At 46.2% G+C, this 14,583-nt stretch overlaps 1 protein-coding gene across 1 annotated transcript in view; it reads left to right on the top strand.

The window, feature by feature from the left end:
* The first annotated feature begins 5,435 nt into the window (after positions 1-5,435).
* Positions 5,436-14,583, top strand: part of RERG (RAS like estrogen regulated growth inhibitor) — a 93,514-nt gene continuing 84,366 nt past the window's right edge. The window contains exon 1 of the mRNA XM_079993138.1: positions 5,436-5,705. The gene's annotated coding sequence lies outside the window, so the exon portion shown is untranslated. The remainder of the gene's footprint in view (positions 5,706-14,583) is intronic.

Consider the following 14,583-nt stretch of genomic DNA (forward strand, 5'->3'; position numbering starts at 1 on the left):
ACTGCTGAAATTCTCTGCATGTGATGGATTTCTCTGGAGCCTCATGAGATCCTCGAGAACGTGCGCAAATCCATTTTAATTGCACCGACTTGTGGAAACATCCAGCTTAACCTAGACTGGTTGCCCGTTACTGTGTAGCGTTTGTGTTAAAATTAATCCTCTTTGAAAGATTTCTCCATGAAACAGATGCCATCTGGCCACCATTTCTGTCTCTTGGAAACGGTAATCAGTCTGTCTCTAGACAAAGAGTTGATTGATTACAGAAACTAAACTTGTCTACGCTCTGGGCCATAGACACAAAATAGCAGCCACTCAGTGGCCCCTTGAAGTAGTTCCAACAAGGCCAAACAAGACGCGTGGAGGCAGCAGCAGGCTCAAGCTTTGAACCAAGCAACCTGGCGTACGAGGAGAGGGATTGCTGCTCCACAATGCCCCCACCTTGAGAACAGCAGGAAGGGGAACTGCAACTCAGAAGTAAATCCACCAGTGCTGTATCTCTTTCCTATAGTCATGGCCACATCCCCTCACAGCTGCATACCTTTCTAATAAAAGGTAAAGGTACAGGGACCCCTGACCATTAGGTCCAGTCGTGGCCGACTCTGGGGTTGCAGCGCTCATCTCGCTTTATTGGCCGAGGGAGCCGGTGTACAACTTCCGGGTCATGTGGCCAGCATGACTAAGCTGCTTCTGGCTAACCAGAGCAGCACATGGAAACGCCGTTTACCTTCCCACTGGAGTGGTACCTATTTATCTACTTGCACTGTGTGCTTTCAAACTGCTAGGTTGGCAGGAGCAGGGACTGAGCAACGGGAGCTCATCCCGCCGCGGGGATACGAACCACCGATTTTCTGATTGACAAGCCCTAGGCTCTGTGGTTTAGACCACAGCGCCACCCGCATCCCTACCTTTCTAATAGGATACAACAATTTGTATCCACAAAAAAAGAGAAGGAAGGAAGGAAGGAAGGAAGGAAGGAAGGAAGGAAGGAAGGAACAAAGAACTGCCTGACACTATAGGTAGCCATATCAGTCAGTAAAAGGTAAAGGTAAAGGTACCCCTGCCCGTACGGGCCAGTCTTGACAGACTCTGGGGTTGTGCGCCCATCTCACTTAAGAGGCCAGGGGCCAGCGCTGTCCGGAGACACTTCCGGGTCACGTGGCCAGCGTGACATCGCTGCTCTGGCCAGAGCCAGAGCCAGAGCCGCACACGGAAACACCGTTTACCTTCCCGCTGGTAAGCGGTCCCTATTTATCTACTTGCACCCGGAGGTGCTTTCGAACTGCTAGGTTGGCAGGCGCTGGGACCGAGCAGCGGGAGCGCACCCCGCTGCAGGGATTCGAACCGCCGACCTTTCGATCGGCAAGACCTAGGCGCTGAGGCTTTAACCCACAGCGCCACCTGCGTCCCATATCAGTCAGTACAACTGCCTTATTACCCATTGCGCCACCCACGTAGATCTTTTCATATCTCACGTTAAGTGGATTATGAAGCGAAATCTTTAGTAGGCCTTCTTCAGACCATTTGCTAACAAAGAACATGGCCTTTCATCCAAATGCTTCATGGCACCCTATTGGCTGCAGCCGACAAATTGTCTTCAGTCTCCAGGCAACGGAGCCGGTAAATATTTCCATCGGCTTCCCTTTTTGTTCATTCAAAAAAGGAAAAGGAAAAAGGAGGCTGGTCAACAAGCCAATCTGTGGGCCAGTCCTTTTGGTCTAGCAACACTAAGGCAATTGGAGGGAAAGCAGGATTGATTCACAGATGAAAACTCACTGCTGGCTGATCGCTGCTTAGCTTCAGAACCATTCATGTTTAGACCAATTGATTCACGATGTTTTGGACAAGGGATTTCATCCCCCTGCAAGCAAAACCTCATATATACAGCAATCCGTATTCTGTTAAATATGAAACACTGGCTGGCAGCACTGCACTGAGATTGCTTAATGCACGTTTGAATAGGGCAGTGATAGAAAGCGAGGTTCTTTGAAACGCCATGGTGCACCTGTGGCAGCAAAGCAGGATGCCTTCATCTGCCCCACTTGCAATAAAATATGTCTCTCCCATATCAGTCGCTGCAGCCACAGAAGGTGCTGTAAGTCTCCAACAGTTTGAGGTGCACTCTTGTCTTTTGAGATAGCCAACAACTGCACCTACCTTCCTCTCAAGTCACTCCAATCAACCATCTTGTTGTAGACACTGGGGCTCCAGTGCTGGGATAGCTCAGTCGGTAGAGCATGAGGCTCTTAATCTCAGGGCCATGGGTTTGAGCCCCATGTCGGCCAAAAGATTCCTGCATTGCAGGGGGCTGGACTAGATGACCCCCGTGGTCCCTCCCAACTCTACAATTCTATGAAATGCATGGAGCACCCTCCGCTGGCATTGATTCTCTTCACACGCATCCCTTTGAGGGTGCTCAGCTGTCCCCTTTGATTCACGTGAATGGGGGCATCCTGGATATGCCACTGTACCCAGACTTTGTAATTCCTTCTGTAGGGAAGTTCATCTTGCTCATGGATTGCTGGGCATTCCACCACAGTGTGAAGACCTCCTTTCCTTTATTTAGTTGATTTCTAGCCAGCTTACTATATGACAAACCTAGGCAGCATCTTAAAAAGCAGAGACATCATCTTGCCGACAAAGGTTCACATTGGTTTTCCCAGTAGTGATGTATGGAAGTGAGAGCTGGAACATAAAGAAGGCTGATTGCCAGAGAATTGATGCTTTTGAATTATGGTGCTGGAGGAGACTCTTGAGAGTCCCATGGACTGCAAGAAGATCAAACCTATCCATTCTTAAGGAAATCAGCCCTGAGTGCTCACTGGAAGGACAGATCCTGAAGCTGAGACTCCAATACTTTGGCCACCTCATGAGAAGAGAAGACTCTCTGGAAAAGACCCTGATGTTGGGAAAGATGGAGGGCACAAGGAGAAGGGGACGACAGAGGATGAGATGGTTGGACAGTGTTCTTGAAGCTACCAGCATGAGTTTGACCAAACTGCGGGAGGCAGTGGAAGACAGGAGTGCCTGGCGTGCTCTGGTCCATGGGGTCACGAAGAGTCGGAGACGACTAAATGACTAAACAACAACACTATAGAGAAAAATATACTGGAGCCATTTGCAATCAGGTGTCTCTCCTTAAAGTTTCATGGTGCGAGGTTGATTTCCGTACCTCAAATAGATACTGAAAATTCATAGAAGTCACAATGTTTCACCAGTTCCCACAGTGACAGGATAGATTGCTGATGGGAGCATTTTAATCCAGCCTTTTGTGAGCACAAACGTGGCCTGTAGGTGGTGCTATCAAACTGCATTTGCACCAAGCAGTTGGCAACCAATGATCTCATGGAAGAAGCATTATTGCTCCCCCCCCCCCCCCGCCCTGCTATGTAGCTTTCGAACTTTAACATTCCACTTGGGTGAGTTTTGGGGGTTTTTTTAATAAATAAATAAATGCCACAGGAGGTGTCACTAATGCATTTGCTGCCTGCTTCGCTAAGGGGCACATGCTTTCTGAAGAATGGGAGGGTGGGTTGCTTGCTTTGGAGGGGGGGAGGAAATATCAATGCCTCGCTTTCTTTCAAAAGCTGGACCTTCAGGCATGCTTCTGAGGAGGGGAATCGAAAGCAATTGATTAAGAGACCAATTAACCAGGTGGGAAATGGAGGTAAGTCTTGAACAAGGCCCAAAGATAGAAGGACCATATAAATGTGCTAAGACCTGAATTCTAGCACTTAACCTGCCAGATCTTCTTCTTCATCTTTCTGCTGTTAATAAATATATATTATTTCAAAGCGGGGGAGCATGTACCTAAGGCACTGGCTTTTCAGGGAGTGGCATATTTTGGGAGGGGGGTGGTGGTAGTTACACAAGCCTCTAGCTCAATGCCTAAGAGCCATTATGGAGAAAGAATAACAGAGATTCTAGTCCTATCGGGGTTTGACTCATCGCCAATTTCCAGGCCTGCATTGAAGCAGACCTCATGTGGGTTGCAAAGACAATTTGCCGGAAAACCTCTATGGACCGGTATTGATTCTTTCTCCCCTTCTTGCAAGCCTCGTCTCGTTTCTAAGAGAGTACCTTGAATTAAAAATAACCTCTGAGCAGTAACAACTGATTGGAAACGTGCTTCTTTTCAAAGTGAAGAAACAAGCCCGCTCCCCAAAGCACCCTGTTATATCTTGTTAAAGGGCTCTTAAAGAAAAATGTTCGCTGCGAATAAAGCAAATATATGTGGACGTGGAATTTGGTCACAAATTGCTCCAGAGGCTACTTCACTCGAAAGCACATCTAGTAAGTTCATAATTCGAACTGGTATTGAAAAGGGGCCAAGGATAGACAGCTTCCGTTCCCAACCAGATGTGTTGAACAACTCCCCTCAGCACCAGCCAGAATGGCCAAAGGTCAGGGATGATCATCGTTTCAGTCCAAAAAACCAGGCTGATATTAAGAATGAACTTGAGTTGACAGTAGAAGTGGAGCATACATTGACAGCCTTCCACAAACTTTTCTAATTCTCTTTTAAAGCCATCCAAGTTGGTAGCCATCGCTGCCTCTTGTGGCAGGGAGTTCCACAGTTTAACTACATGCACCATAGGAAAAAAACATTTTTTTTCGCCTGCCCTGAACCTTCCAACATTCCGCTTTATCCAACATTCAGTATCAGGAGAGGAGGAAAAGTTTTATTTATCACAGTGGTTCTCAAAAGGTGCACCACACAGGTCTGGCAGAAGAGGATGAGAAGATTGGTGGGAAGATTCAAGGACATTCCAGTAAACATTTCAATATTTCTGTGTAATATAGTATAATACCAGTTTATTTATTTGCAGAATATGGATAGATATCTTTTCAGAAGGACAGTAAGAGCATCAAGTGAAGCTGAGGACAATCCCAGTTGGTGTTTATAATTATATTTTGGGAATGATTCATGTTCTTTGGTAGCTACATTGTTTTATACTTATTGGATGTCCCCTGGTTATATTATAAAGCAGCTGTGTTCTTTGTTATTCATCAAGCACCGCTAGGGGTTGTTTCTTTTTGTTTTCCAATGTATTCCTTATAGAGAAAAAATTCGGTGAGCAAATTTTTATGCTGAAAGTGTGGCCCAGAGAGGAAAAATTGAGAACTGCTGCTCTAGCCACTTTTAATCATCCCCGCGAATCGTTTTGTACTCCACGCTTCCCTTTTACTCGCCTTTTACCCAAACTAAACAAAAAACCTGTGCGGCCACCTTTCCTCATCGGGGAGCTGTTCCAACTTTTTGGATCGTGCGTTCTTCTCGCTGCGTAAATACGCGCACCCTCGAAAATAAACTCTACCTCCCCACCTCTCGGCTGCCATTTTTTGGTATGCGGTCCCCCGAGCCGCCTTGAAGCCTGGCGGCCTGCCGGTGGCGCCCTAGAGCTTCCTTTCCCCCTATTGAAAAAACCGGCGGCGTGATTCGTTTCTCCCACAGCTTTGCCGGCAAGCGAGGGAGACGCGTCGGGCTGCTTTGGAGCGCTGCGCGCCGCGCCGCCTTTTTTAACGCCGCAATCTCTGCCGCTAGCCGAAGAATCCGGGAGGCTGTCCATGGCTCGGCGGCCGAGGCTGCGCCTCTGATCCGGACGTCGGGTCCCTTGGTTGCTGCAGCGCTGCAGGGTTGCCGGGCTGGAGGCGGGCAGGGAAAGACCTGATCGAGGGGTCGCCTCCCGGAGCGCAGGCTGAGTGAGGTGAGTCGGTTTCGCCGGATGGGAGACCGAGGGTCGCTGCGCGTTTGGAAGGGTGATTTTTTTCTCCCCCTCCATCGCTGCGGCAAAAGCACGAGGAGAAAAGTGCCGCCGCCACAAGCTTGCAGATCTCCGGGATCGTGGGCGGGTAATTTGCATTTAAAATGTGCCGGAAAGGAAGAGTTTTGTTTCCTCCTTCCCAAGAATGAGCGGAGAGAAGTCTCCCAGGTTTAAAAGCCGGAGCATGAGACTCTGAATCTCAGGGTGCTGGGTTCGAGTGCCGCTTTGGGCGAAAGATTCCTGCATTGCGGGGGTTGGACTAGATGACCCTCGGGTGCCTTGCCACTCTACGGTTCTGTGATTGTCAGGCAGAAAATGACAGCGAGGGAAAGAGTGGAAAAGAAGAGGCACTCCCTGGAAGGGGTCCTCCTTTTGCGTGTGGGGGACCGCCAACAACAACACCACAAAACTGCAAGCTTACATATCTTGTTTATTATTTTTATCGATTGCATTTATGCCCCACCTTTCCCCTCCTGCTCCTCATTTAATCTGCACAGTCACCCTGTGAGGTAGGTTAGTTGGAGAGGCAGCAGCTGGCCCAAGGTCACCCAGCAAGCTTCGTGGCCGAGGGAGGATTCGAACACTGGTCTCCCAGGTCCTGGTCAGGCACACTCACTATTATGTCTGCTCAGAAGTACGTTCATTGGGACTTATCCCCAGGGAGGAGGGCAGGATCGCAGCTGCTGAGGAGGCAGGTGCAGGAAGGTGTGGTGTGTGGTGTGTGGTGTGTGGGTGTATATTTTGAAGCTTTTTGTTCTCTCCAGGGTAGAAGAGGTTGAGGGAGTTAGTTGGAGAGAAGTTGGCGTCTTCTGCTCTTTCGTCGAAAGCATCTCCTGGCACCTTTAAAGGCTGTTAGATTTATGGGGGTAGAAGCTTTTGAGACACTGAGGAAGTGGGCAAACGTCCACCAAAGCTGGTGCTTCTGTTGGACTATAAAATGGCTCGGTATTCTCCCCAGCCGCACACCCACAAATCTGGGATTCAGCAACGGATCTCTCTCATCTGTTACCTGTGTGGCTTATTTGCAGAGCAGAGCCACCTGGGCTGTTTAGGAATCCTGGCTTCTCAATCTTAGGAACTTTTTCCACCTGCCAAGGCAATGTTGGGCTGCTAGGACTGGAGAGACTGGGAGCCCCTCGAGACTGTGTGTTTGTGGGGGTGTGATGCAATGATAGTGGTGGATTCTGGTACTTATTTTCTTTTTGAATTGCATTTATATCCCAGCGTTTCCTCCAAGGAACCTCCAATGTGGTTCTCCTCACTCTTCATTTTATTATCACAACAACCTGCAAGGTAGGTTCAGGGTTGCGAGACTGGGACTGGCTCAAGGTCACCCAGCAAGCTTCGTGGCTGAGTGTGGATTCGAACCCTGGTCTCCCAGGTCCCGATCCAGCACTCAGAGCACCAACTGGACCATCCAAACTTCGGTCGGTTTCATCTGTTCTTCTGCGACGCTTCTCCGATGTCATCTCATTATTGCTATAGAGGCGACGAAAGTGTTAACAAAAGCCAGACAAAAACCAAAGGAACGGTTATGGTATTTAAAAGTTGTGGAAATTCTGCAGGAAGTTACGGGACGTGCACTGATTTGGGAATGAAACAGTATGTCCACCCCAAAACTTTCGCAGGTGCAAACAATATTGAGGGTGGGTTTGCGTATGACCACCCTGATACCATGAGTTCAAATCAGCATGGATGGACAATACAAAGGGTATTTTGGAAGGGCCCTGAGGTTCAGTTCCCCTTCTGCAGCTCCATAAGTCACTGGGTGACTTTAAGCTAGTCACCCCCCCCTCTCTCTTAACATACCACCTACACTGCAGGGTTGTTGTGACGTTAAAAAGAGGGAGAACTAGGTATGCTGCCCTGAACTCTTTGGAAGAAGGGCTGGTTATAAATGAATGGTGAAGGTACTCTGCATGTGTTCAGAGGCACAGTTTTCTTTTCTTTTTCTTAAAAGAAGTTCACGTTACAGTGGTACCTCGGGTTAAGTACTTAATTCGTTCCGGAGGTCAGTTCTTAACCTGAAGCACCACTTTAGCTAATGGGGTCTCCTGCTGCTGCCGCGCCGCTGGAGCACGATTTCTGTTCTCATCCTGAAGCAAAGTTCTTAACTTGAAGCACTATTTCTGGGTTAGCGGAGTATGTAACCTGAAGTAACCACCAAAATCTAGGCCAGAGTTTAATTTACCTTGCCTGGGAGCATGGCTGCTCAGAAGTCCTGCATTCTCACTGCATGCCTATGCCAAATGTAGATATTTGGGGATCAGCTGTGGCTATCTCAATGCTCTGAGAAAGCTGCCCTTGCACATGCTTGGAGGGCAGGGACCTCCATCCTTAATTCATGTATTTTCAGGGTGATCTTAGTGGTACAGAAAACTTGTTCTATTTCAAGCTCAATAATCTGAACTACCAGTACAGTATTCCAGGCTTTGGCAAATCACCCTTCTGGGGACGGGGGGGAACCTTACATAAGCTAAAAGTGTCCGGGGGCCAAAATGCTTGAGATCATTTGGTAGCTCAGGAGCTACCAAAGAGCTATGTTAGTGTGTCAGTTTGGTACATCTGAAGGTTACTTTTTGTCGTCTTCTTTTAAATAAAAACTTGTAATTGTTTTGATTTAGACCATGAGACGCTTTGTAATTATAGACCAAACATCCCTTCCCTCTTGGTATGCCTTATTATGGACTTGGTAAATCTAAAAACTGTATCCTATACTTTTGTTTGCTGGCAATTGTGACAACTTTCCCTTTTAAAACATTAACTTTTCTTTCATTTCTTTTCCTTTTTTTAAAAAAAAAAACTTGCTTGTTATCAAAATAAAATAAATGGAGCAGCATGTTATTTTTTAGGGAAAAATTCTGTCCTGCCTTATTTTCAAAAACAAAACTCAAGGGGGGCAAGAATCACAGCACAGTTTTTGAAAATAGTATATTATGCCCACCTTTTAGGCAAAGTTTTTGTTCCAAAATGAGCCCTGAACAGCAGCAGCACTTTTTAGTTTTACACCTGCTGCTTTTTAAATAGTCTCCTATCAAGTTCCACGAGTTGTTCATCTGGGCTTTTCTTTTGCCTCTGAGGTTAGCAATTGGTGGGGAAGATTTATACCCAGGGTTGCCAGTTGTTGACTCTTACTGTAGTTTCTGGGTGATCAGAAGCACTTTCATCAGGACACCTTGTCAATGCTGCGTTTCTCTGGCATCCTGACTGTCCAAGAAACAAGGCTGCACAGTAGCCAAGACAGGAAATAGATGCATATGCCTGCTTTGTTTACGTGTGGCTTTTAAAAATAGCTTTGCAAGGATGAATGAAAGCTCCTGCTTTGTTTAATTTAGCATGAAAATGTTAAGTCTCTGGAACAGGATACTCTACTCTAAACCTAAAAGATGTACCACAATATTATCTCTTACCAGAACAATTCCAAGACATCGGAAGGCCTGCCAGCTTTTGACTTTCACAGAGCTCCTTGTCAGATTTTTTTCTGTTACTTTTGCAAAGCTCAAGAACATTTCCTTCTCTCCTTTTGTTAACGTCACGTTACCAGCTTCTCTGCCTCCTTCTTTTTTCTTTTTTTCTTTGTCATCTCCTTGCAAATATTATCAGTGTTCAGGTATCTTTGACTTTTGTCCAGGCACACAAAAGGTTTTAGAAATCCACAAGATGCAATGAATAATAGAGAGGCAATCTTCTGTACAGAATGGCTGCCTTCCAGCTTTGGACATCTTCAGACATGACCAGTTTCAGAGGTGGGGCAGGCGTGGAATATAATATGCGTTCTTTGTGGTGGATCTCCGCAACATGCAATAGGCATAAGGAGAGCTTTTCTAGATCAGACCAAAGGGCTATGTAGCCTAGCATCCTGTCCCCACAGAGAAACAACCAGATTCCTGTGGGAAGCCCACAAGGAGGACATAAGAGCCCCTTCCCATCTTCTGATTCCCAACAACTGGTCTTCAGAGGCATGCTATCTCTAATACTTCAGGTAACACTGTGATCACTCTCTGACTATTAACCATTGATAGCCAGCAACTTGGATGGCTTTAAAAGGGGGTTAGCTGAATCAATAGAAAACAAAAGCTATTATCACATCTTATGGTGGTGAAGGTCATAGCTTTAAATATGGGCTCGTCCACACTTCCACCACTTTCCTCCAAAAAACTTGTTATTTGTCGCCAAATCGGAACAAGTGTAAAAGCAGATTGACGTTTGTTCCGATTGAGTGATAAACAGCAGGTTTTCCTGGGGAAAGTGGTGGGTCTAACAAAAAGTCTCTCAGACCCATGCCTAGAAAGCACAGGACAAGTGAAAAACCTCAGTTTCTAGGCCCAGGAGAAGCAAAAGTATGGATGAGCCCATGTGCCAAATGCAGAAATATAATCTCTCCCCCCCCCCCCTCCATTCAGCTTCATTGGGTGACCCTGAGTTCCAGTATTTTGAGAGAGGCCTACCAACTTTTTCTTCTACCCACCGTGTACACTTTGTATTCCTCTGTTGCATTCTCCCTTGCTCACCGTTTTTCTACCCCAAAAAGCTCCAAATGTTGTAATCTTTCCTCACAGGGGATTTGCTCTGTCTCCTTGAATATTTTGCTTGCTCTTTTCTAAACCTTTTTGCAGCTCTACCTCACCTTTTTTGAGGTGAGGAGACAGAGCTGTTCATGGCATTGCAAGTGTGGCCGTGCCACAGATTTGCACAAAGGAATTATGATAATTGGCAGCTTTGTTTTCAATCCCTTTCGTTGTGACCCATGAAATAGAAGTTTCCTTCACAGCTTTCACACTTCGGGGTGACGTTTTCAGAGAGTAGAGTGTTGGTTTGTTTTTACTTGTATCTTTCTCACCGGCCTTTTGGCCTACTGAGGCCTTCAGCAGATTATTATTTTTTGCCAGTATTATAAACACCCCTGAGCCAACAAGATAGCTCTGGGAACAAAGTTGTGATGAAAAAGAGCTCCAAAGGCATCAGCTGTAATCCAGAACAGAATTAAGCATGTTTAAACCAAATTATTTCAGTGAGCTGAATTTATTGGATGGTGGTCACCGTGTTGTCTGACTGCAAAGTCCTGGATCCTGGAATCATAGAGGAGGAAGGGACTATGAGGTTCAGTCGAAACCCCTTTTCAATGCAGGAATCTTTTGCCCAACATGGGGCTCAAATCCTTGACCCCTGAGATTAAGAATCTCATGTTCTACAGACTGAGGTATCCCATCAGAGTGCTAAGCTTGGAGAGCCCAACTATGTGCTTCTTACACATTAAAAAATGAATTCTAAATTCTGTTCCAAGCAAAGTTGGATTTATTTACTTATTGCCAGCCCAATAAATCAGGCAAGAGCAGTGTTAGAAACTTACTTAAAGTGAAATAAGTCAGTGTTTAGTGAAATAACTTGGCACGGAGCACTAAAGTCTGCATTTGGGCAAGAACATTCAAAAGGCCTCGCATCACCACTCAAAAAAACTAGTGGAATCACTTCACATGCCCAGCTGTCAGTCCTCAAGTCAAATAATGGTTGCTTGGCCGTAGTATGGGTGAAAAGGATCTCAGGACTATAGTTGATCATTAACAGTGCGATGCAGCTGCAAAAAGAAGAAAAGAGCCAGTGTGGTTTAGTGGTTAGAGTGCTGGTCTAGGATCTGAGAGATCAGAGTTCAAATCCCCAGTCAGCCATGAAGCCAACTGGGTAGTCACCAGCTCTCAATGACTCTGAATAGAAATCACATTTTAAAAATGTAAATTAGAACACAGATGTGGAAACAATGAGGAAACTAAGGTTCCCCCCCTCTCTTTCTCTCTCTCTTACACACACTTTTGCCCCGTTAGTATAAATGCAGATGCAGTATCTCTGAGCGTGTGGCATGTTCCTATAACAATAGCTACCCAACAGCTGTATCTCAGTGGGTAAAACATCTGCTTTGCATGCCAGAAGGTCTCAGATTTGGTCCCTAGCGTCTCCCAGGAGACTGGGCAGTGGAAGAGATACCTGTCTGGTACCCTGGAAAGCTGATGCCAGTCAATTTAGAGACTAGATGGATCAGGGGGTCCAGCTCTACATACATTTGTTTCTGTGTTTTCCCACATAACTGATATCATTTGTAGCCTCCCTGTGAAAATAGAGGCTGATGAAGAATACTCTCTACAGTTGCTTGTCAATAGTTAGCATAGCATAAGTCTTGTTACGGTGGCTTTAAATGACACTCCAGGCCAGAGTCTTTTTGCTATGTAACACAACAACAACAACTTTTTTATTTGTACCCCGTCCACTCTGGGCATTTTCCAACCAAGTATTAAAAGCACAATAAAACACCAAACATTTAAAACGTCCTGGGTTTCCTTCCAGGGCTGCCTTCAGATGCCTTCTAGAAGTCATATAGTTATTTATCTGTTTGACATTTGATGGGAGGCCACTACTGAGAAGGCCCTCTGCTTGGTTCCCTGTAACTTCCCTTCTCGCAGTGAGGGAACTGCCGGAAGGCCCTCAGAGCTGGACCTCAGGCTGAACAATGGGGGTAAAGACACTCCTTCAGGTATTCAGGGTCAAAGCCATTTAGGGCTTTAAAGGTCAGCGTCAACATTTTGGATTGTGCTCTGAAACATCCTGGGAGCCAGCGTCATTGAATACTTATAACTGCCCCAATATTATCATGAGCACAAATTATTGTGGATGCATAATAAAAAGGACATCTGGAGGGACCTTTGATTTTGGGCAAAGCGTTTCTGGGTAGTTGAAGATTACTCACACCCTCTTCCAAAAATGGCCACACTTTTCCTCACAGTTGTCAGTTGTCTCATGCTTTTCTGGGGTGGGCTACTGGGAAGGTTGAGGCGGTCAGTGTTGGTCCACTCCACCTCTTAGCATTTCTCACAGAGAACTCCTCCATCAAGCCGATGAGTGAGATGGGATGGAGCAGGGTGGGGAAAGCTTTTCCGAGCCCTATAATAAAACACCTTTTAAGCCTTGCCTAACCCTGCACTCTGCCCCTGATGCAGAATGCACAAAGGGCTTCTGAGCACTTCAAAGCACAGAGGTTTGTTTAGGGGGAAATGTAGAGAAGCATACCATTCTGAACTGGTGTGGCTTTTATAGTAATTCCTGAGAACCAATAAAGGGAGTTACAGTAGGCTGTGGGGAGCTGACTCCGCAACGGCGTTAATGGGTTTTTCGTACATTCAGAAACGTAAAAAACTGTATTAGAAGTTAGTTGTCAAGGCCAACTGCTGGCAATAATAATTGCAGCTATCTTGGCTGGGGTGGAAATGGGACTTTTTCAGTATTTTGAGCTTATTATATTGAAGAATGTCAAGACTTTATTCAGCGGTTGTGTGTCCTGTGGTATCTATTAACTGTTAGGTAATTTTGCCAAACATGACGTTGACATTCTCTGTTATGCAAGCAAGACAGAACCACCAAAAAGCCCCAAATTAATGCTCCCCTAAAAACAGGAAAGCACAGAGTTGCACCCTCAAAAGCAGTCTGAATCTGGATTGGCAGATCATTTTTTAAACAAGGGCCATACTTCGAAATGATTAAATGTTGACGGCTAGTAACAGGCTGCTTAACCCTTTCCTCCCAATTGTAAAAGAAGTTTGTGCAGAGTTATTTCCTGGTTATACCCTTTAAAGTATGTTTTTAAGGCAAACTGTTTTGTGCTTCTGGTTTTTTTGGAAGTGACCAGCCATTGTGCGTAATGAGGCATGGGCTCTGCTCAAGCTGTGATGCCCCCACACAGGAGGAATTGCTAAAGATAGCTTTGACTGTGTTGTCCTCAAATGTGATTGAAGAGCAGAAGGGAGGTGAGGTCTTGGGTTTGCGGGTGATGCTTGGAGCCAGGGAGGGAGGGAGCTGAAACAAGGACCTACAAGGACCAAATGAAGGGACTGGTTGTTAATTTTTACTCTCTAGGCTCCATACCATGGGTTTCTGGAAGCTTCGCTCCTCCATCTGCTTTGCTGCACAACTTCTCTTTCCTGAAACTTCTGCTTCTGCTGTTGCACTTCTGCTGTTGCACCAAGGCTTGAGTTGGTTGTGGTGCAGATGCAAAATGGATTGATCCATTAAGGCCACATTGGGGCCTTGGCACTTAATCTGTGTTCCCTGCTTCATGCAACAGCGCATTGGATTGTACTGTTTAGTATGCTAGTTCTATAAAAAGAAATTGGGTGTGTGTGTACAGGAATAATGCAAAGGTCATTCCAGATGCATTGTGTTGTTGATGCGCAGGCCTAAATTTTGCCCATTAACATTAACCTAAATTCTGTGTCCTTGTGTCTTCATTCTCCTGGGAGTGGCTTGGGGGTCTTGAAGTGCAGCCAGTTGCTGGGAATCACAAGTGAGCTGTGGCTTTTCTTGGATCCTGCTTTAGGACTTTCACTAGGTATCTGGTTGGCTAGTGTGAGAACCAGATGCTGGGACAGATTGGCCTTTGGCCTGATCCAGCAAAGCTCTTATCATGAAGTTATGTGGAAAGGTAGCATCTCAGGGAATAGGGTTCTTGCCAAGAATTGCGAACCACCGAAACCCAGAAGTACTGGAACAGGTTGCTTTTGGGTTTCGGGGGTCACGCATGCGCAGAAATGCCAAATTGCAAGCTGTGCATGCGCAGACACGCCACTGCGGGTTGCAAATGCTGCAGGTTGCGAACGTACATCCTGCACGGATCACGTTCGCAACCCGAGCGTCCACTGTGTGTGTGTGTGTGTGTATGAGATCATTCAGGAAGGGAGTCAGGTTTGTCCATCGCCCCAGCTGTGATCTGAAGAGAGGGGGCTGTAACATGTGATTCTTCTGAACAGAGCCATCGTGATGCAGTGGTTTAGAGTGCCAG

Source organism: Podarcis cretensis (assembly GCF_951804945.1).
Source record: "Podarcis cretensis genome assembly, chromosome: 10".
Classification (NCBI taxonomy): Eukaryota; Metazoa; Chordata; class Lepidosauria; order Squamata; family Lacertidae; genus Podarcis; species Podarcis cretensis.